The sequence below is a fragment of the Sus scrofa genome, chromosome 3, assembly GCF_054392235.1.
Source record: "Sus scrofa isolate SSC_HxYL_T2T_F1_AM1 chromosome 3, Sscrofa_HxYL_maternal_Yorkshire_Landrace_v2.0, whole genome shotgun sequence".
NCBI lineage: Eukaryota > Metazoa > Chordata > Mammalia > Artiodactyla > Suidae > Sus > Sus scrofa.
The window spans coordinates 39578650-39599833 of NC_139385.1; the positions used below are offsets into that span (position 1 = coordinate 39578650).

At 43.9% G+C, this 21184-nt stretch overlaps 1 protein-coding gene across 5 annotated transcripts in view; it reads left to right on the forward strand.

The window, feature by feature from the left end:
• GRIN2A (glutamate ionotropic receptor NMDA type subunit 2A) overlaps positions 1 to 21184 on the forward strand; it is a 596378-nt gene that overhangs the window by 463918 nt on the left and 111276 nt on the right. For 3 of the 5 annotated variants that reach the window (XR_014840816.1, XR_014840815.1, XR_014840809.1), the window contains one exon: positions 2045 to 4519. The exons of the other annotated variants lie outside the window; for them this stretch is intronic. The gene's annotated coding sequence lies outside the window, so the exon portion shown is untranslated. Of the gene's footprint in view, positions 1 to 2044; positions 4520 to 21184 lie in introns of those variants that run through there. 5 annotated transcript variants of the gene reach the window in all.

Here is a 21184-nt window from a genome sequence, read left to right on the forward strand (position 1 = left end):
CAGGACAGACCTGGCTGTCTTTGCCTCTTGCCTTATACAGACCCAGGCATCCCTCTTTGAATATGGTTTTCCTTTAAACCACCCAGAGTCCCTGCCTCAGAGTCCTGGAGAAGAGACACCTTTTTCCAGGGACCTATTCTCTGGAAAGAGTTAATGACCTCAAACCAAAGATGAAAGCTGGCAGCGAACACTGAGATCATGTTGTTATATTTCTCATCGGTCAAGGATGAAAAAAGGACACTGACTGGCTGATGGGACCTGACAATATCCACTCTCCTTTTAGGGTCAGTCGGGAGTTGGGGAGATACAGAGGGAATAGAAAGTACAAACTCTTCCCCTAAGTAGTGTATGGTCTAAAACTCCAGTTCCCTAACACAAATGATAACCGAAGACCCAGGAAATGCAAATAGAGACTGAATGAAAAAACTGGAAATGACAACATTTTTGTCGGGGAATAAAACTGTATCTGGTTCCGCAAACAAACAGACAATCCTTCCCTAGACTTGCTTCTAAGTCACTTTAGAGAATATAGTTGTTGCTCCCGGAGGTGCCCTTGACAATGTCAACCCTCAGAGACAGTACTTAGGGAACCCGGGAGCATCTGATCAGGTGAACAATTTTGCCCATCTCCGTTTTTGCACAGGCAGGCTTGGATCTAGTTCCACTCGTTTCTCCAACCCTTGCCAAATCATGCCTCCTTCCAGCTCTACTTTATGACATGTGCTTCAAGGAAAGGTTGGGGGAACAGTCCTCAAAGGATTAGAAAACAGACCGTGATGTAAAAAGACAACTTCCTGAAAGTCTTTTTTGTTTGGTTGGTTTGAGTTTTGACTTGTGAAGAATACTTTGGATCGTTCAGGGTATAAATGTATCAGGGAAGGAGTAGAGAGAATGCGTGTTGAATCCCAAGTGCCTACTGTTGTGGCTGGCAAAGAGAACCCATCAGGTGCCCAGGGAGAAAATGGGACAAGGAAGTGGCCAAAGGAATCAAGGTGTATTTCAGGAAGATGGTAGCATGGAGAGGGAGCCTATATTTTTTCCTCTGTCCATCCTATTCTGTGCATCACCGGCACGTTGGATTCTCTGTATATCCCAAGGACATGGCTCGAATTGGTATCTGCATTTGGAAATATAAATATATATCTACATTGAGTATAGACAGTATTCTAGGCATGTCCTAGAATGCAACCATCAAAATAATCTTAGAATGTAAGTGTGATTGCTCCCATTTTACAGGTAAGGAAACTGAGGCTCAGGTTGGTTTCAGCCTCATCAGCCACAAGAATTTGCTAATAAATCTGTAATGTTAGGCATATTCTTATAAGTGCCTGATCTCCTCCAGGGAGGTCAGAATAGATGTCAGGAAAAGAGCTATGCTGTGTTGAGGTCCCCGGGGCTCTCTCTTGAGCTGCACCCCCTGTAGTGAGGAGATTTGTTAGTGCCCTACCCCTCGTTGTCTGGTTTGGGGTGTGTTGAGAACTCCCGGGATTCCCACCTCTGTTCATGGTCCCTTCTGAGACTTGAATGCTTTCTGTGTCTCTCCCCGGTACGCTTGCACTCAGCACTTACTTTTTCGGTTCCTGGGGAGTTATTTTCTCTACCTAGCATGTGCCTAATCTTAAATATCCTCTTCCTAATCTCTGTTCTTTTTCTTAGTAGACATCAGGGATAATTCCATTAAACATATGCAAATAATATGCTCTCACACTCTCGTGGGTGCACGCGCGCACACACACACACACACATACACACACACACACACACACACACACACTGCCTTGTGGCCCCTATTAAAGCTCTCCTAAACCTAGTGGCCCATTTTCAGAAAGGGCATGCTCTTTGCAAGTGACTGTCCCTTCTGTTGGTTGTCTTTCCCAAGCAGACAATGAGGTTCAGAGGTGTGATGGGATAGGAAATCAAGTTTTTGCATAAATAATCCAGAGCTTTGGTGGTCAGTGTGACTGAGGGTCAGCCATTAAGGGTTTTTTTTTTCTTTTTTTTTTTTTTTTTTCCGTCCCTTTCTTGGTCTGTTCTATTTTTTCAGATCGTCTTAGAGATACTTTCTTGGTCAGTGACATCAAGATAACTATTGAATGCTTGTTTGGTTTGTCTCATTCAAGAGCGTCAAATTGGAATATTTCCACCAGGCTTTCGAGAAGCCCAAAATGCATCCTGCGTAATGCATCATGTAGGTGATGCCCCTGAGGCAGTAATGCATTCCTTTCTTAAACCTGCACCCCCACACACACCATGTTCTAAGCCACACCCCTCTCTCCTGGCATTTTACTTACCGTGAGGTGGGGCACATTGGAGCCATTTTATAGATGAGGAAACTGAGTGAGGTTTGAAGGAATGTTTTTTTCTGGGAGGTTCTGTGAATCAGTCCTTCTGGAGGGTCATTTAAGCTATTGTTGTCCTAGTCCCTGAGAAATTCTCTAGCCCTTTCCATCTTTCAAGCTGGCAGTAAAAAGTGTCTTAAGACAGAAGGGTTATCATTATTCAGTAGGTAGTTGAGATCCTGTTGTGGGGTCTACAAGTGCATGAAAACACTCTCCCAGGGATGTTGAGCTTTGCAGAAACTGGAACACTCAAAAGAACAATTTGGCCAGTGGCATCTCTTCACTGGGGCTGTATTTCAAAGCACACAACACTCCAGGGGAGCAAGAACTAAATTGTTGAAAACGGAGTCATTTCTCAGATTAATGTCCTCCAATCGGGTGTCAGCGGCATTTGAAAGCAAACAAGACAACACTAAGACGATCACTCATGAATCCCTCTTATGTACCTCATTCACAAAACAGTAAGTTTTCATTTTTGCAATTCTGAGAACATTCGTCATTAGCAGTAGCCCTGGGTCATAACCTCTTCCAGTTAATTCTCTCTTACACCTTTGGGAAGGATATAAGATGAGCCTTCAAAAGGATATTAATATAACACGTAGCCAATACCACAGCTGCCTTTTAAATTAATAAGGTTAATTGTTCTCCAGCAAACATAAGTTTGTCTTTGGCATTTTAAATGCTTCTCATTGATCTGACATTTTGCTGTTTCAAGCTTTTAAAGGGCTCAAATCAAAGACTATTGATAGTTGAGCAAATAGTGAAGGTCCAGAAATATAAAAACATCGTCAGGTTTTCCATGAAAAACAATCATAGCCTTTTGAATTCGATTGAGGTTTTTACATTAGCCATCTAAGGCTTACTGAATCATTTCTCTTCTCAGTTAAGCTAGTTCAAATAAATGAACAGTATTGACGTTTCAAACCTTTTTTTTTTTTTAAGTCTTTAGTTTATTAGGTTTGCAGACGCAGCTCTGGGGCCATGACCACTAAGTAAATGTTCCAGGTTAGAAATTAGAGATTCGGATGACTATTGGGGGTCAAATTCAGGTGATCATCTTTGAAAAATCCCGATGGATTTGGGAAGATGAAAGTGGCTCATGTTTCTCAAATTTTTCCCTAGGAAAAGATGGCAATTACCTATTTTTTTTTCCAATTAAGAGATAAGGTCAAGAATAACATTTTCATAGAAAATTCAGAAAAGCTACTTGATGCAACTAATTACATGGCTCGATGTGGCTCAGATGCGTTCCAAGCCCGAGGGTCCCCAAAGATTTCTTTATCAGTTATTTTTAACTATGAATCTTAATCTTGTTCATTCCCTTGCTAAAACAGATTTAAAAGCATAGACTTTCTGAATTATTTAGTCCAGATAATTCAATGCAATTTATCACAATAGAATGTTTGTGCATATGTTTACATATAGTATATATATTCCAAGCTGAATATTCAGAAAGAATCAGGTGAGTTCATTGGTGGCTTTGAATAAGAAACAGATCCTAAAAGATCGTAAACAATGGCCTTCTCAGACAGAAACAGAGGGTAAACTATTCATCTTTTCACTTGTGTTCGAAGACGCGTCGCATAACACACAAGCTGGTCATTACCAACAAGAAAGTAATTGCATGAAGCAGCTTTAGAGGTCCATGTCTGAGTTCATTTTTAACTCAACGTGGATGGGATTGAACTTCGTATGCAGAGGGTTTCCGTTCACAGCTACATTCAAACACAGTCGAAAACCCACATCAGAACTGGCTTGATCTCTTGTATGGTGGAGCCCAAAGCAAGCTGTGTTCTCTACTCAGTGGTTTTCATTTGGGAATAAGATGTTCACTTACCAACCGCAACAGTTTATACCTGTCATGTTTTAATCCACTGCATGAGGAAGTGCTAATAACTGTATTAAATATTTCCAAGCATAGCTACAAAATTACACGTTTGCTTAACACCTTTCTATGATAGAGGAAGTATATACTATGGTTGTCTTCTTGTAGTATGTCTTTTCTTTTTGTTCAACGTGTTATCAACTGTTTTAAGGAATGGGGTTTGAAATGTGTGTGCAAACTGATATGTACATAACTCCCGAGGCAACAAAAGTGCCCAGTCATACGGTGTAAAAATGTAAATACAGGAAAATTTCATTTTTCTAATAAAGATAATTTCTGCCAATTGATATGAAAATGAGAAATGGAGTCGTGGTCTTTTTTGTTGTTGCTGCTGTGGGTGTGGGCGTCACTAACGTTTCAGGGTGGGCTTAGTATTTGTAGAAAGAGGCAGATCAGTGGATTTACCACTTTGTGCAATGGAGGAGTGGCGAGGGAAGGGTGGTATTGAGGAGAATCCAAGACTTGGCTTCAGGATTTTAGTGGCGAGCTTTGCCACTGTCCCTTACCTGGATCGCATCTTCCTGTAAGGTTCCCACACTTGGAACCTTCTCTCTGATCATGTTGAACTTCACCAAGCCCTGTGAAAAAAAAAAAGTGATGGTTAAAGACCTCCTCTCCTTTTTGTATCCTAGGCAACGGCTGACTGCAAAGAACCACCCTTCCCCACATGACTTCAATATGACTCTCAGATGCCCTCTTCATTTCTCTATGCCAAGGCCAGACACAGACCCTCCAAATTCCTAGTCTTTGCCTTGTAAATGAGTAGCTGACCTTCTTGTTCCCACTGGTCACTCAGAACAAAATGCTTGTTGACCAGCCAGAGCCACCACACAGCCTCCTCCTGGGAGTAGGCTGGCCTCGGATTCTGGGATCTGCTCCTGTCCAATCACACTGCTCCCGTTCATCTCATGTCCACAAACCATGTTCTTTCTAGTTGTATTTACTGCTTCCTATAAATGAAACACTTTTCTTACCTAACCCTTGAGATACTTGCAGATCTTATAGCCAAGTACATTCTCTACTCCAATAATCCTCCTCCCCCACTGCAGTAGTCCTTTTCTCCTCCTTGAAGTAATTTTTCCCTCCCTTCCTTCTTCCTTTCTCCCTTTCTTACTTTTTTAGCCATGCCGTGGCATGCAAAATTCCCAGGCCAGGGATTGAAGCTGCACCATAGCAGTGACAATGACAGATCCTTAACCTGCTAGGCCACCAGGGAACTCTCTGAAATACTTTTTCTGAGTAAAGTTTCCCCTCACTAAATCTAGATAAGATTTTTATTTGACAGCTCTCATCCCTAGATAAAATAACATTTCTAAAACCAAAATCTGACCATGTCCACTCTACCTCTCCTTTACCGAAAACCTCCAGCTTCACAAAATGACCCAGGAAAAGCCTGGATTCTACAGCCCAGCACACAAAGCCTTGCAATCCCTAGACCCCTTGCCAGCCACCACCATCATGCCTGATGCTGTATCTGCATCTGCACCTACAGTCTTCCTGCTCTTCTGCAAGAACACCTTGTGCTCTCCTGGGCCCACGCCTTCATCAATGCTATTCTTTCTTCCTGGGATGCTCGTCTCCTCCTTGTCTCCTGGACAACTCTTAATCCTCCTTCAAGTGTATCACCCATGGAAGCCTCCTGTTAGTCTTTCCAAACTCTCCCCCAGCCAAAGAGTTAACAGTTGACTTCTCCATGATCCAGCTCCATCAAAATATTTAGCAGGCTTTACTAAACTTGTTAGCATGTGCTATCTCTCCTTCGAATGTGAGCTTTTCCAGGGCAAGGGCCATGTGGTTTTTCATCTTCGAATCCTAGCACCCAGCCCAGCATCTAACACAAAGTGGGTATTTTTGGATAGGTAGGAGAAAAGCTAGTTGGAAGAGTGGGTGGCTGGTGGGTGAGTAAATGACTGGATGGGCATATAGATAAAGTAAGTGCCTTGAAATCTGTTCTTCGTTTACTTCGCTCTCTACCTTATCTACTGTATTTTCCCCAGACCTTTGACTCTCAGTGCTACCATTTACCCCCAAGATTTTTATATTTGAGTTCAACCTCCCCTATAAATTCTAGACTCACTAATGTATTTATTTATCCATATCTATACTTTGTAACTCTACCTAGAAATCTTAAAGACATCCGAATCCCAAAATGCCTTAAAAGGTATATTGGTTGGCATTACCGTTGTGGCTCAGTGGGTTGAGAACCTGACTTTGTCTCTGTGAAGATGTGGGTTCGATCCAGTGGGTTAAGGATCTGGCTTTCCTGCAAGCTGTGGCATAGGTTGCAGATGTGGCTTGGATCCATTGTTGCTGTGGCAGTGGCATAGGTCTGCAGCTGCAGCTCAGATTAGACCCCTAGCCTGGGAATTTCCATATGCTGCAGGTGTGGCAAGAAAGAAATAGAGGGAAAGAAAGAGAAAGAAAGAAGGAGAGAGAGAGAGAAAGAAAAAAGGAGAGAGAGAGAAAGAGAGAAAGAAAAAAGGAGAGAGAGAGAAAGAGAAAGAAAGCAGGAGAGAGAGGGAGAAAGAAAAGAAAGAAAGGAAGGAAGGAAGGAAAGGAAAGAAAGAAAAGAGAAAGAAGGAAAGTGCAGGAGAGGGGAGGGGAGGACAGGACAGGGGAGTGGAGGGGAGGACAGGAGAGGAGAGGAGAGGAAAGAGCTACTGATCAGACTTCTCAGGCTAATTACCTATTGGTCATCCTTCACTCTCCTTCCACCCCCATTCCACTCCTTACCTTCAGTCCATCCACCAGCTATCTCTGCTTGATGTTTAAAATACATTCAGGATCCATCTGCTTCTCATCACTTCTGCTTAGACCATCACCTCCCATTTACACAAATGCAACTGCTTTCTAACCTGTCCACCCACTTCCCCTTTTGCCTTCCTGTTTCCATTCTCCAGACAGAAGCCAGGGTAACCTTTTAAAGACGTTAATTAGATCATATCCCTCACTTGGTGTCAAGCCTTTAGCACCTTTCCTTTACAATCAAAATAAAATCAAAATTCTTCCCCACTCTAACTCCATGTCCCAAGCTCTTACATTATAGTGCGTGCTCCAAGAAAAAGAACAAACATTTCCCTTTTCTCCTGCCTCATTCCCTGCCCTTGGAGCCGCTCCTCATCCCTCGCCTTTTCTCCTTTTTTGGAGCAGCCAAAGATGGGCGGTTTCCAACACATTTTCCAATAGCTGAAGTGGCATTGCTATGAAACTAATCGGCAATTTGTGAGATGCCTTTACATCCATGTAGCCCCACTTGGGGGCATAATTATTTCCTAATTAGGATGGGATTTATACTTGGGACTTGGGACATTTGCCTCTGCCAGTGATGTGGCTCTCTGGAATGGTTCACTTCTTTTTCTCTCCCCCAAGTTTCTACTGGCTGAAGCCAGATGACTAGATAGCCAAGCAAACTTAATTAACAGACAGTTCTGGTCTTGTGGGAGGGAGAAGCCCTCACTAGTCAAATTGGCTATCCGTCTGAGGTTAAAACCAAATATGTTTCTCTCGGAAGACCTTGTAGTCTTCTGCTAGAAAAACAGAGTTGGGGGGGGGGGGCAGTTACCTTCTTTTCCAAGAGTGCTTATTAAAATGTATTAAAGTTCATTAAACTAACCTATCTTTGTAAAGAACCCTTTCAAAACTTTAAAGCACTCCTTTGTAGCAAGGATTATAATCCCTCTTTTGCATATTCAGAAACTAAGGTTCAGAGAGTTGAAGTGATTCCTTAGGACGACAGAATCAAGAGGTTGCGAAGCTGGTTCCAGGGGGTGAGCGCATGTTAGCTGGACTTCACATCCCATGATCTTTCATCTCTACTTAGTGCTCACTATTGCCTAGATTCCAGTAGTATACCAGCAGGAACCACCTCTGTGTCCTTGATATCTTACACACTGTAAATGGCTAGTAAAATAGTTTTAAATTAACATAGAGCAGAAAGAAGAGCAAAGACATCTGAGCTCTTGGCCACATCCTAGCTGTGTGAACTTTGTCTTCTCACATCATTTCTCCGAGTCTTCTTGTAGTCTTCTCATGCATATCTTTAAAATGAGGGTTTTCAGCTCCCTCTTCATAGGCATGTGCAGAAGCAATGTCAGCTATACCATACAAAAGATAACTCCTTCTATACTTTTTTTAAAAGTGCCAAAACTTGGGACTTGTGCTCAGAGTATGTCCAAAGAAGAACAGCCTCCTTATCAAGTCACCAGAAGTTCATGCCATCTGACCCCACCTTTTCTGGGGACAGAGGCTGTTTTTCCCTGGAGATGAGAATGGTCCATGAATTAGAGGACATTTCCCTCAGGAAGCAGATAGACAAGTGGCCACTGGCTTTGCTTCTGAGCTCTCCAAGGTGCTGAAAATTCCAAGGATGTAGGTGCCAAGTCTTCACTACTCTCCTAAGACAGCAGATAGAAAAGAGGTCTACATTTTTGCTTCTGGAAACTCCAGGATCCTAAAGTTCCAGTGGATGTGTATGCAAAGCCTTGTGCCCTCTGGTTCAGCAAAAAAAAACTTCCATTCAGCATGCATGCTGCCAGAAGCCAAGAAGAGACTGTGCTGTGACTTTCCATTTGAAATTCTTTATTTTCCTTGAAGAGATGTCCAACTCTCTCCCATTCCCTCTGCCCCCTGCTGACATGCCTGGGTGTTTCAGAAGTTTTCTTTCTTTCTCTTGCCTTTCTCTCCCTTTGTCTCTGTTCCTGCCTGAGGGAGAAACAGAAGCCTTGGTTCTTCTTAACTCAGCGGTACTGCAGGCAGCCCTGCATTCTAAAGGACAGCCTCCTCCTCTTCCATTTCTTCCTAAGCAGATAAGACATCCCAGTCCCCCATTCAGAGGCTGGGCTCCGGGAGCTAGTGGCATCAGATGTACTGAACAATTTTATTGCTTTTGATTGCTTGCAGCCTTTAATCCAAACAAGAAGCAAGGAATAAAAATGTGCATCTGCAGATAGAAGGAAGAGCCGGTCATTCTCTATCAAATGGCACCCAGATCCCACTCTATGTCCCCATCACCAAGCACAATGAGAAAAAGCACACAGACTTCCCATTTGAAAACTGTAACACTGTGTTTCCAAAAGGTGACTAATCATCTGGGGCTTCTCCAGTGCACTCAGAGCAATTTTAAAAAGTCTGGGTCCAATCTGGCTCACAAACCATAGCGTATTTGATGGACATCAAGAAGTAAAAACATCAGAATGGGAAGTGTGGAAGCATGAGCCTATTTCAATGCCGTCAGCATGCACAGGAGGCTTCATGATCCAGGGCATCCCATGGCCATATCGTGGGTTAAATCACAAGCTGAATTTTTACATCTTTCCCAATCCCCTCCCATCATCTTAACAACTTACATTTCATCATAAGCTGCAGGGGAGAGTCATTTGCAGGAAGAAGTATGAGTATGGGTAATGCCTTCAGCAATTTTCGATGTTGGCCATAAGGAATAAAGCTCGGCATCATAAAGCTCACATTTTTTCATCAAGGATAAGGTAAGTAAAAATAATAACACAGAAACATATTTTCAGCTGCCTGTTGGATATCTTGAAAGTTTCCCAAATTCAACATCTTCAAAAGCAAGCACATCCTCCTCCCCCCTCACCAGTGCCTGCTTCCCTTCTAGAGTTTTCTATCTCAGAGCAGGGCATCATCAGCTCCCACTCAGCAAGCCAAAATCATGACAGTCTTTTGACTCCTCTCTCTCCCTTCTTCCTCCCGTTTTGGTTAATGTCCCGGCCTGTATCCTCCCACATGCCTCCTGCTCCCCATCCCCACTGCCTGATTTCCATCTCTCATCTTCTCCTACATGAATTATTGTGACAGTCTAAAAACAGGTCTCCCTGCCTCCAATAGTAACCCACCTTTAGTTCTTCCTCCATATTCCCACCATAGTAATTGTTCTAAAATAAAATTCTGGCCAAGTCATCCCCAACCGAAAGGCTTTTAATAGTTCCCCATCACCTAATAGTGTAAAGACCGAAATCTTTTGCATATCTGGCAGGCATTTTTTCTGGTCTGTTCTTGTTGACATGAGTTTTCTAAGCTTATCTCCCACTTCTTCCTTGAACACAGATGCTGATCCAACCAAAACAAACCTTTGTCCTTAAAAATACCACTTCCTTTCTCCATGAATATTCTTTAACTATGTGGCAAATACATAATGATCTTTTACGTCCCAGCTCAGGTATCAGCCCCGTCTCGATTCCCCCAGTCAGAGTTAGTGACACCGCTTCTGAATTGCTGTGATTTTTTTGGACATTTCTCTATTGTAGCATGTTATTTATCCCATTGTATGTCTACTTTTCCCTGCAGTGAGGTTTCCCTTAACAATAAAGCCCTGTGACCCAAGAGGCCCATGTAAAGATGCTAATCATTAGGAAAATGCGTATCAAAACCACAATGAGATGTCACCTCCACACCTGTTAGAATGGTTATCAGCAAAAAGACAAGAAATAGGAGTTCCTGTCGTCGCTCAGTGGTTGGCAAATCCGACTGGGAACCATGGGGTTGCGGGTTCAGTCCCTGGCCTTGCTCAGTGGGTTGAGTATCTGGCATTGCCATGAGCTGTGGTGTGGGTTGCAGACGAGGCTTGGATCCTGCTATGGCTCTGGTGTAGGCCGGCGGCTGCGGATCCAATTGGACCCCTAGCCTGGGAACCTCTATGTGCCATGGGAGCGGCTCAAGAAAAGGCAGGGAAACAAAAAAAAAAAAAGACAAGAAATAGGAGTTCCCATCGAGGCACAGTGGAAATGAATCTGACTAGGAACCGTGAGGTTGCAGGTTCGATACCTGGCCTTGCTCAGTGGGTTAAAGATCCGACGTTGCCGTGAGCTGTGGTGGTAGGTTGCAGACTTGGCTTGGATCCTGCTTTGCTGTGGCTGTGGCAAAGGCCAGCAGCTATAGTTCTGATTAGACCTCTAGCCTGGGAACCTCCATGCCATGGGTGTGGCTCTAAAAAAAAAAAGGCAAAAAAAAAGAAATAACAAGAGTTGGCCAGGATGTGGAGAAAAGGGAACCCTTGTACACTGTTGGTGGGAATGTAAATTGGTGCAGCCACTGTGGAAAACAGTATGGAAGTGCCTCAAAAAATTAAAAATAGAACTACTCTATGATCAAATAGTTCCACTCAAGTATATATCCAAAGAAATTGAAATTAGGACCTTGAAGAGAGATCTGGATCCCATATCCACAGCAGCATTCACAATAGCCAAGATATAGAAACAATTTAAATGTCTGTCAATGGATGAATGGATAAAGAAAATGGAATATTATTCAGCCTTAAAAAAGAAGGAGATCTCACCATTTCCGACAACACAGATCGATCTGGAGGACTTTATGCTAAGCAAAATAAGCCAGACACAGAAAGTCAAATACTGTATGTTCTCACTTGTATATGAAATAGTTAAACTCATAGAAGCAGAGAGTAGAATGTTGGCTGCTAGGGGGTGGGGCGGTGGGGGAGGGGATCTGGGGAGATATTGGTCAAAGGCTATGAAGTTTCAGTTATACAAGATAAATGCACTCTGGAGATCCACTTTACATATAGAACCTATCGTTTATACCGCATTGGATACTTAAAATTTTCCAAGACTTTAGATCTTATGTTAAATGTTCTTACAATAATAATAATGGGGACAGAAGGATACTTTGGGAGATGATGGATGTCTATAGCCTTGATGGTGGTGTTGGGTTCATGGGTATATACTTACCCAAACTCGTAGAGTTGCATAGATGAAATATGTACAGATCTTTCCATGTCAGTTATACATCAATAATGAACTCTGTGAGGCACAGGAAAAGAACTGAGCTAGAGATCACTTGGAAGTCACCCAGATATAGATTATAATTAAAACCGTGGATGTGAGGGAGTTCTCTTGTGGCACAGTGAGTTAAGGAACTGGCTTGAGCCACTGCTGTGGCATGGGTTTGATCCCTGGCCCGGGAAGTTCCACATGCCACAGGCAGGGCCAAAAACAACAATGACAGTAACAACCATGGATGTAGAAGATCATCAGATGTTAGCCCCATGTAATGCACGTTACCATGTGCAAACACAGGTGATACCTCAGGATAGGGCTTATGAATGTGGTGTTTGGAGCTAGACCAGCCTCCAGCATTTACTGCCATTACGATCTTGAACAAGGTATTTCATCCTTCTAAGACAGTTGCTTTATCTGGAAAACTGAGAGAAATTATATTACTACTTTTTTAGGCATGAGAAATTAGAGATAATGCAATTAGCGAAATGCCTGTCACAAAGGAAGCACTCCAAAATGTTTATGATTTTATTTATTCATACTTGAGATTTCTAAAGGCTTTCCCTTTTGCTCAGGACTCAAATAGTTTAGAAGATGGTCTACAAACTTGTTGCTCTCTTTATTACATGTTATATTTTGAAAGTTGATTAATTTTTCATTTTCCGATACCAATCTTCCTCCTTTTTTGTATAGAGCATAGTACACTAACCCAAGTTTTGCCTACAGTCTTACACTTAATGAAGGACTCTTTGATAATGCTTTGAACCAGCTAAGTTTCTGTACCCAATCTACCCATATTCTAAGTTGGTCCGAGAAATTCCGTACATTTTTTTTTTCTGCCATAGGAGATTACTGGTTTTTTCTCTATATTGTTCTCTTACTTTTCCAGTTGAGGCTATTATGTGATAGGTTTGCCTTTGTTCAGGATTGGTTGAAATAGCTGTTCTTTCTCTTTATAATGTAGCCTTGGAAAGCTTTGTTGAATGAACATTATCCAAAAAATCTGAAATAGCATTGATACCTTTAAAAACAAACAGGAGTTCCCTTCGTGGCTCAGCAGTTAACAATGCCAACTAGTATCCATGAGGATGCAGGTTTAATCCCTGGCCTTGCTCAGTGGGTTAAGGATCTGGCATTGCTGTGAGCTGTGGAGTAGGTTGCAAATGTGGCTTGGATCCTCCATTACTGTGGCCTGTGGCATAGGCTGGTAGCCATAGCTCCAATTCAGCCCCTAGCCTGGGAACCTCCATATGCCACAGTTGCAGCCCTAAAAAGCAAAAAATAAGTAAGTAAATAAATAAAATAAAAATAAAAAACAAAGGATGTGGATGAGACCACTTCAGAGAGTATATTGGGCTTGTACTGTGTCACCTCTCCTGCTTGGGGGTGTTTGCAACAGATATAGGGAGATTTGGAGGGAGAGAGCAGTTGTTTGTTTTGTTTGGAAGGTCAGGGTGATGCATACGTGATGTTGTTTATCCAGCTGCCTCGCCTCATTGGGGTGGGGTCACAGGCTGAACTTCGGGGATCCCCCTTTACCTTCTCTGGCTGCAAATCCAGGTGTGTGTTGAGTTCCATGACAGAGGATGTCAGCTTCTCCAGCAGGACTCCACTTCATCCAGGTTGGAGGCAATGAGAATGACATGGGTTGTGCTCTCTTACCAAGGGTTCCAGGCTTGTTCTCCTGGGTTCCATGTGCCTTGCTCTTCCCCTCCCGCTTCACGTCAATCTCCCCTTCCTGATGACCTTCCCTGGGGACTTCCATCTTCACCAGTAGGTGTAAAGACGAGAGCATTGTAGGCACTGTGTAATCAGCGCCTCCACTTGCATGAGGTCAAATCCCTGTAACACATCTATCATCTATCTCTATCTATCTATTATCTATCTGTGTCCTCGTGGCTCTTATCCAGTTGGGCCCTGACTACTACAGAACTTGGTACTAAGAATGGGAAGGAAAATCACACCAGTGGTCTATTGCTACAAAATGAATTGCCCCAAAGCTTAATGGCTTGCAGTAAACACACACTACCTCAAGGTGGGTTGGGAATTTAGAAGCAGCTTAGTGGAGTGGTTTTGACTCAGAGTCTGTCATGAGGTTACAATCAAGATGGTGACCAGGGCTTCAGTCGTCTGAGGGCTTGACTGGGCCCGGAGGATCTCCTTCAAGCTCTGGTGGAAGGCACCCTGTGTTCTCATCACGTGGGTCTCTCCGTGGGACTGCTTGAGACTGCTCACAACATGATATCTGATTTGTCTGTGGAGAGTGAGGGATGAGTAGGTGTGAGAGAAAAACAGATTCGTGGACAGAAAGAACAGGTCTGTGGTTGCCAAGGGTGGGGGTGGGAGGGAGAAGTGCAATAGATGGGGAGTTTGGGGTTGGTATATACAAACTATTACATTTAGAATGAATAAGCAGTGAGGTCCCACTCTACAGCACAGGGAACTGTAACCAGTCTCTTGGGCTAGACCATGATGGAAAATAATATGAGAAGAAGAATGACTGGGTCACTATTCTGTACAGCAGAAATTGACTCAACACTGTACATCAACTATACCCTAACAAAAATAAACCAAAAAAGGAGAAAGCTGCAACACCGTCTGTATAGTAGTCTCAGAGGTGAACCACCATCTCTTCCATCATCTTCCGTTCGAGTGAAGTAAGTCACTAAGATCAGCCCACACTCAAGAGGAGAGGATTAAGCCTCACTTATTAAAGGGAGTATCAAAGAATTTGGGGCCATATTTTAAAACTACTATCTATCTATCTATCTATCTATCTATCTATCTATCTATCTATCTATCTAAATAGAGAGAGAGAGAGAGAGAGAGAGAGAGAGAGCTGAGTACAGAAGACCAAGTTTGTCTGACCTCATTTATCCAATGAGGTTTCAACTATTTTTCTGTCTCTCATTTTTGCTGCATGTGAGCAGATCTTACATCCATTCAAGTCCTGGAAACAGAAATTTCAGTATCAGTTGTACCCCTGCACTCAAATTTTGAAACTCTTCCTAGCCTGGAGATATTTTCTAAACCTATCACCACATACTAACAATTATATTAAATTGTACCCCTTATGGTAAACACCAAGTTGAACTGAAAGCCAGTGGATTCGTATTTGTCAAATGAATAAATGTATTCCATCATTCAAATACATGCCCACTTCCTCTTAGTTTCACTCGTTAGATATGCACTGAACATGTATTATGTGCAAGGCCCTCCTAAGCTGTGAGACATACAACGATGGATAAAATGTAATGCCTGTCTTAAACGGGCTCTCGTTTTGCTGAATGTCGATTAATCCTCCATATGAGGTCTCCAGAGCTCTTAAGAGCAGAAGCCAGCCTTTCTTTCACAGGATGACTTTCTTGAAGTTCTGAATCAGCACCTTAAAGAGGGTAGGCCCCCAGCTCCTGGGGTGGATGCCTTGGCCAGAGTTAGGGTGGCTGCCCTTTGGGGCAGCCACAAGCTGGGTCTCTCAGGGCAGATGGAATGGGTGGGGCCCGACCAAGGTGAAATGCAGCAGAAAGGCAGGGGATGGGTCAGAGTGACTGTCTCGTCAGCCCCTGGCTCCGTCTGCCCTTGTGACATACACGAGGATTGAGTCAAAGGGAGGGTGACGTACACAAACCCCAGCTCCTCCTCCTGCCTCACTTGGCAGCTATTTTTGGACCAGGCGCCCTAGATTTACTCCACGTCACAACAAAAGTTGTCACTTTAGAGCCGGTAGGGGAGGAAGAATCAGATTTTCAGTTTAAAGGGCCAATGGAGGTTGTATAACTGAGCGTGGTGAGCAGATCTGTCAAGTGTCATTTCCCTAACTGGTTGTCTAGCCTAGACTTGGGCACGTCCCGTGACAAAGAGTTCACCACTTCCTGAGGCCGTTCCTTGCACATTCCTTGGTCAGAGCCACCTGTTTGCAAGACTCTCTGAGCCCCAGTGAGACAAAGCAGCTTCCCTATAATGTCTACTCAGTTGGCTTCATCCTGTCTTTGGACTCACCTAGGTTCAGTTCAGTTCCCTTTCAACAATAACAATAAAGATGATAGTAATAATAATGGCCATAAAAACTAATATTTCTGAAGGACAATGTGTGGACCCAGGACTGAGCTTTACCTGTGTTATATCATTCATTCCTAAAGTCCCCCTAGGAGGAGTTCCCATTGTGGCTCAGTGGGTTAAAAGAACCCAACATAGTGTCCATGAGGATGCAGGTTCAATCCCGGGCCTTGCTCAGTGGGATATGGGTCCAGCGTTACCACAAGCTGCGGCATAGATCACAGACACGGCTCTGATCTAGCATTGCTATGGCCGTGGTGTAGGCCAGCAGCTGCAGCTCCGATTCAACCCCTAGCCTGGGAACTTCCATATGCCACAGGTACAGCTGTAAAAAATAAAAGAAAATAAAATAACCCTAGGAGGTATGGACTATTATTATCCCCATTTTACAGATGAGAAATCTAAAACGTGTATCAGAAAATAAATATCAAGTTCTGCCAGGTTTTTATTTTCAAGGCTATGTATCCTCCCATTTTTTTCAGCTCTTGAGAGATCACACAGTGAGGTGGGAAAAAAGCATAACCCTTCGAGTCAGGCTGACCCAAATTAAAATTTCTCCTCTGTCTCTTTGGAGAGGCACCACCTTCAACACATCACTTAAATAGCTGAGCTGTCATCCTCTTGCAGTGGGGTTAGCATGTGAGAAGGTCTCGAGGAGCATCGGAGGCTGTGTGTGTGAAGAACTTGATACAAAACAAGTGCTTGGAAAGTGTTACACATCTCCCTGCCCATGTCCTGGGACGGCGGGTCTGTCAACTGCTTGAACGTGAGACAATCAGGATTAGGTCTGTCATACTCTCGCTGTCTTCTGAGAGTCTCAGAAGGGACCCCTCCTGGGGATATAACCTGAGTCTAGGTGAGCACGTCACACACGTATTTCATACACACTTTCCAGGTGATTTGCACCCAGAAGTCTTCCCCTCCTTTCTTTCTCTGCTTAGAAATAACACCCATGGCGTTCCCATCATGGCTCAGTGGTTAACAAATCTGACTAGCATCCATGAGGACACAGGTTCGATCCTGGCCTCGCTCAGTGGGTTAAGGATCCGGCGTTGCCATGAGCTGTGGTATAGGTTGCAGATGTGGCTCGGATCCTGCATAGCTGTGGCTGTGGTGTAGGCCGGCAGCTGTAGCTCCCATTGGACCCCTAGCCTGGGAACCTCCATATGCCACAGGTGCAGCCCTTAAAAAAAAAGCCAAAAAATTTAAAAAAGGAAGAACACCCCTATTGTGTTCTTAGGCAGTCGTTATTTGGGGCCCCATTTCAGGAATTTACCTTATCCCCGTTAAACTAGGACCCATTGCGTCACTTTAGATCCCCGGTTGTTGTCAAATGTCTGCCTCTTCCTTTGTCTTTAGACAAGGCCTGGGTTTGGTGAATGGTTTCTCTCTGCCCTTGATCCAGTGAGAAATCTGCAGTCCTCCTTCTCCCTCATCCACAACACCAAATAATCCTCCAGTCCTGTCCATTTCACTCCCTAAGGTTTTTTGGGGTTTTTTGTTTGTGTTTTTGTTTTTGAATCTGTCAGCTTTTCTCCATCTCTCTCATTGCCCCTCTGGTCCAGGTCTCCATCATCTCATCCTGGACAAGGACAGAATTTTCTTAATGCTGGTCTTCCCGCTGCGTCTTTCGCTACCCCCTTCAACCTGTGCCAAACAAAACAGCCTTAGTGAACTGTGAGTAAATGCAGATCATGTGACCTCCCCATTTAAAAGTGCTCCATGGATACCCATGGTTCTTCCAGTAAAAACCAAAGTTTCTATCATGATCTGAAAGCCTTTAGTGGTCCACCTCTGCCTTTCTCTGCAGTGCACTCTCTGGGAGCGAATGGGTCTCTCCCTGACCCCCAGCTCCACTCAGCAGCATTCAGTCCTTGTGTGATCTGGGTCCTCTGTCTCTTCCTTCTGTCTGCCTGATGCCTGCACAACCTTCAGACCTCGGGCTGGTTAAGAGCATGGACTGGAGCCAGCTGCCTGGTCCAGCGCTGCATTTGCTGGCTGTGTGACCCTGGACAAACAAATCAAATAATCTTCTGGATCTCCATTTCTTTGTATCTAAAGTGGTCAGAGTAGTAGCAGTATCTCATAGGGCTGTTGTGAGGGTAATATGAAAAGCATAACAAGAAAGCTCATCGTCTAGCATGTGGAAATGCTGTAAAAGCATTAGTAGTTGTTACTACATAGTAACAGTTACAATTACTCAGGTGAGCTTTCTCAGAGCCCTCAGACTAGGACAGTGTCTTCCCTTAGGCCTCATGTACAGTGTGTGTGTGTTCCAGGGACTCTGCACTTCCTCCGTGTGGAAACTATCTCTGTTGTAATTTATTTAGTGATTATTTGCATATACCAGCCCCTTCCACAAAACTGTAAGCTCCGTGAAGGCAGAGCCCTGGGCCCCCTCTTATTTGGTGTCTATGTTCGTTTGTAGCACTTCCAGGAGTTCAAACAGTATTTTCTGAAGGTGTGAATCCACACAGTTGAACAGAGCGAATGCCTTCAGGCTGACCATGGCTCTTTGGTCTGTCTACTCATCCCTCCAGCCACACATATCCTAGAATACTGTCATTCAGGCAGTTACAGGTCTTCCTGGCCGCTTGGTCACTGGTTTTCCATCACATACTCAAGGGTGTGGGTGTAGAAGAAACAATGCCAGCCTCCCAAATAGGGAAGGCTTAGATTCAAATCCCAGAGCAGATCCAAGGTCCTGATCCCAGATCAGACACGCATCTCTTGGAGTCTCCAGAGCCAACCTCTAACCTCTTTGAGCTTCAGTTTGGGTGAATGGGGAGAAGTGGGAGGGAGATGATATTATCACCTGCTTTAAATAGTATGATCCCTAAATAAGATGATGAACACTGCCGTTTATGGAGCAGCCCCCACATTCCTACTAGGGACCCTAATCTTTTACACAATTGTTCCATTTAATCCTCACAACCAAGCTCTGAGGCAGGTGGTGTCCTTTCTCCCAGGCTGTGAATGAGGACCTGGAACCCTCGTATCTTGCTCAAGGTCACACAGGACATGGAAGTAACCACATTGGAGCCCAGCCTGTGTGGATCCAGAGCCGGAGCTCCTCAGTGTCTTCCCTTAGGCCTCATGTACAATATTGAAGTGCCTGGTGCAGGGCTCGCGGTGGAAGTACAGGTGGAGAGGTGGTGAAGGTGAGCAAGGCCACAGGAAAGAGGTGTGGCCAGTAGTCTTTGCACAGACACATTTATTCTCCTCTGTCGCCTTCAGCCTCCTCCCAGCCCCCACTGACACCAACTCACGCTTATCGACTGAAGTCATCAACCATCCAGTAAGCATCAGGGTCTAATCAAAAGCGAGATGTTCTAAGAATAGCTTTTATTTTCACCACACCACTGCCTAATATTGTCCCCCATCTACACAATCTAATCAGAATTCGTGCTGATTTGAAAGCAAATATAATAACAATAAGAGCACTACTTATTAGCATGCAGCTTATAAAGTAGCTCATCCCGAATAGTCAATTTTTTTTCCACATGAGAAGTTTGGAGATTGTTCAGATGAGCCAGCGATTACTTGGAGGCAGGAAAGAGGAGGAATATCTGAAATCAAAGAAACCCCACAGAGAGTTATCAATGATCTGCCTTTTGTTGCTGGAGGTTTAGAATGAGATTAGGAAAGAATGTGGCATGAATCAGAGAATTGCAGAGCTGAGGACAGAGGCTGGCGGATCGGGGAGGGGTCTCTGAGAAAAAGCAGCCCCCAAACCAATCACTTGTAGTGACTCTATGGTGTACCCAAGGTATTAGCACATGTCATTTCTAATCCTCGTAAAAACTTGGGGATGTAACCTTCTCCTATCTTGTGGATGAAGGAAGTAGGGTTCAGAGAGGTTACACAAAACGCCAAAGGTTGTGAAAGGCAGAGGCAGAATTCATAGTTTTGTCTCTCAGTTCATTGGTCATGGTGTGTGTGTGTGTAATTACAGAGCTCATAAGGCTCAATCTCCTTTCCTCAGTGTGCTCTTGCTCCCGTATTCTGTATCCCACTCAGTCTCATGGCATTCGATACAAGCTGTAGCCTGACAACTCACAAATTCGTATTTCTAGTCTAGACCTAATAGAAAATTCATATTTCTAGTCCAGACCTCCTTTGAGAGCCTCACACGTGTCATTTTTTTTTTTTTTTTTTTTTTTTGCTTGTCTGACATTTCCTTTTGGGTGTCTACCTGTAATCTTAGACTTAACCCTCCACTCTCATCTTCAAGCCTCTTTATTCATTCTGCATCCCTCCTCATTGCAGAGGTTAGTATCACCCTCCTTCAAGCTCAAAACAGAAAGCAGAGAGTCATTCAGTGACTTTACTCACTCCGCCCCCCCAACACACATCGTACAGCCCCACCCTGCCTTCCTCCCTCCAACTGTGTCACTCCATTTCCACCGTCACCTCCACAGTCATTGTGATCTCTCTGCTTCTCCTCTTGCCTTCCTCTTCAATCGACTTCCTCTTCATCCCTTAGAATGCAATCCATCTCCGAAAATAATCTTTAAGGCACTGTGTGGTTTAACCTCTGCCTGAATCATATACCCTTTTTCTTCATTGTACTCCAGGCGCACTGGGCATCATTCAGCTTTCCGGACACATCAGCCTTTCTTTGCATTGGACCTTCCACAACCTGCATTTAATCTTCTAGGATTCCTCTTCTCTTTTCATCTCTGGCTCTTATTCACCCTCTAGATCTCAAAGTAAATGTCCTCTTCTCAGAAGGACTCTCCTAAGCTACATCATTTACAGTATGCAAGGCGTTTTTCATATGCCATGTGTTTTGATCATTGGTTCTTTTTGTTCATTGAATATCCATTCATTATTATTCTTTACAACAACTCAGTGAAGTAGGCGTATTTCCCCTCTTCAGAGAAAACAAAGTTATAGGGCAGGGTCACAGAACTAATAAGTTGTAGAACTAGAACTTGAACCCAAAGCATCCAGAACTGCAGAACCAATACCCTATTCACTGCGCTGTCTGCCCAGCTCAGTGCGTGCGTGCATAGTACTTCTTGCACTTTTCCTCAGGTTCCTGTTCAGTGAGTTACAGCTTCCCTGAATGTGCACATTTCCAGGTTTCTCTGCTCTGTTCTTTTCTCCTGTGCTGGTATTAAAAAAAAGGGGGGGGGGGAGTTCCCAATGTG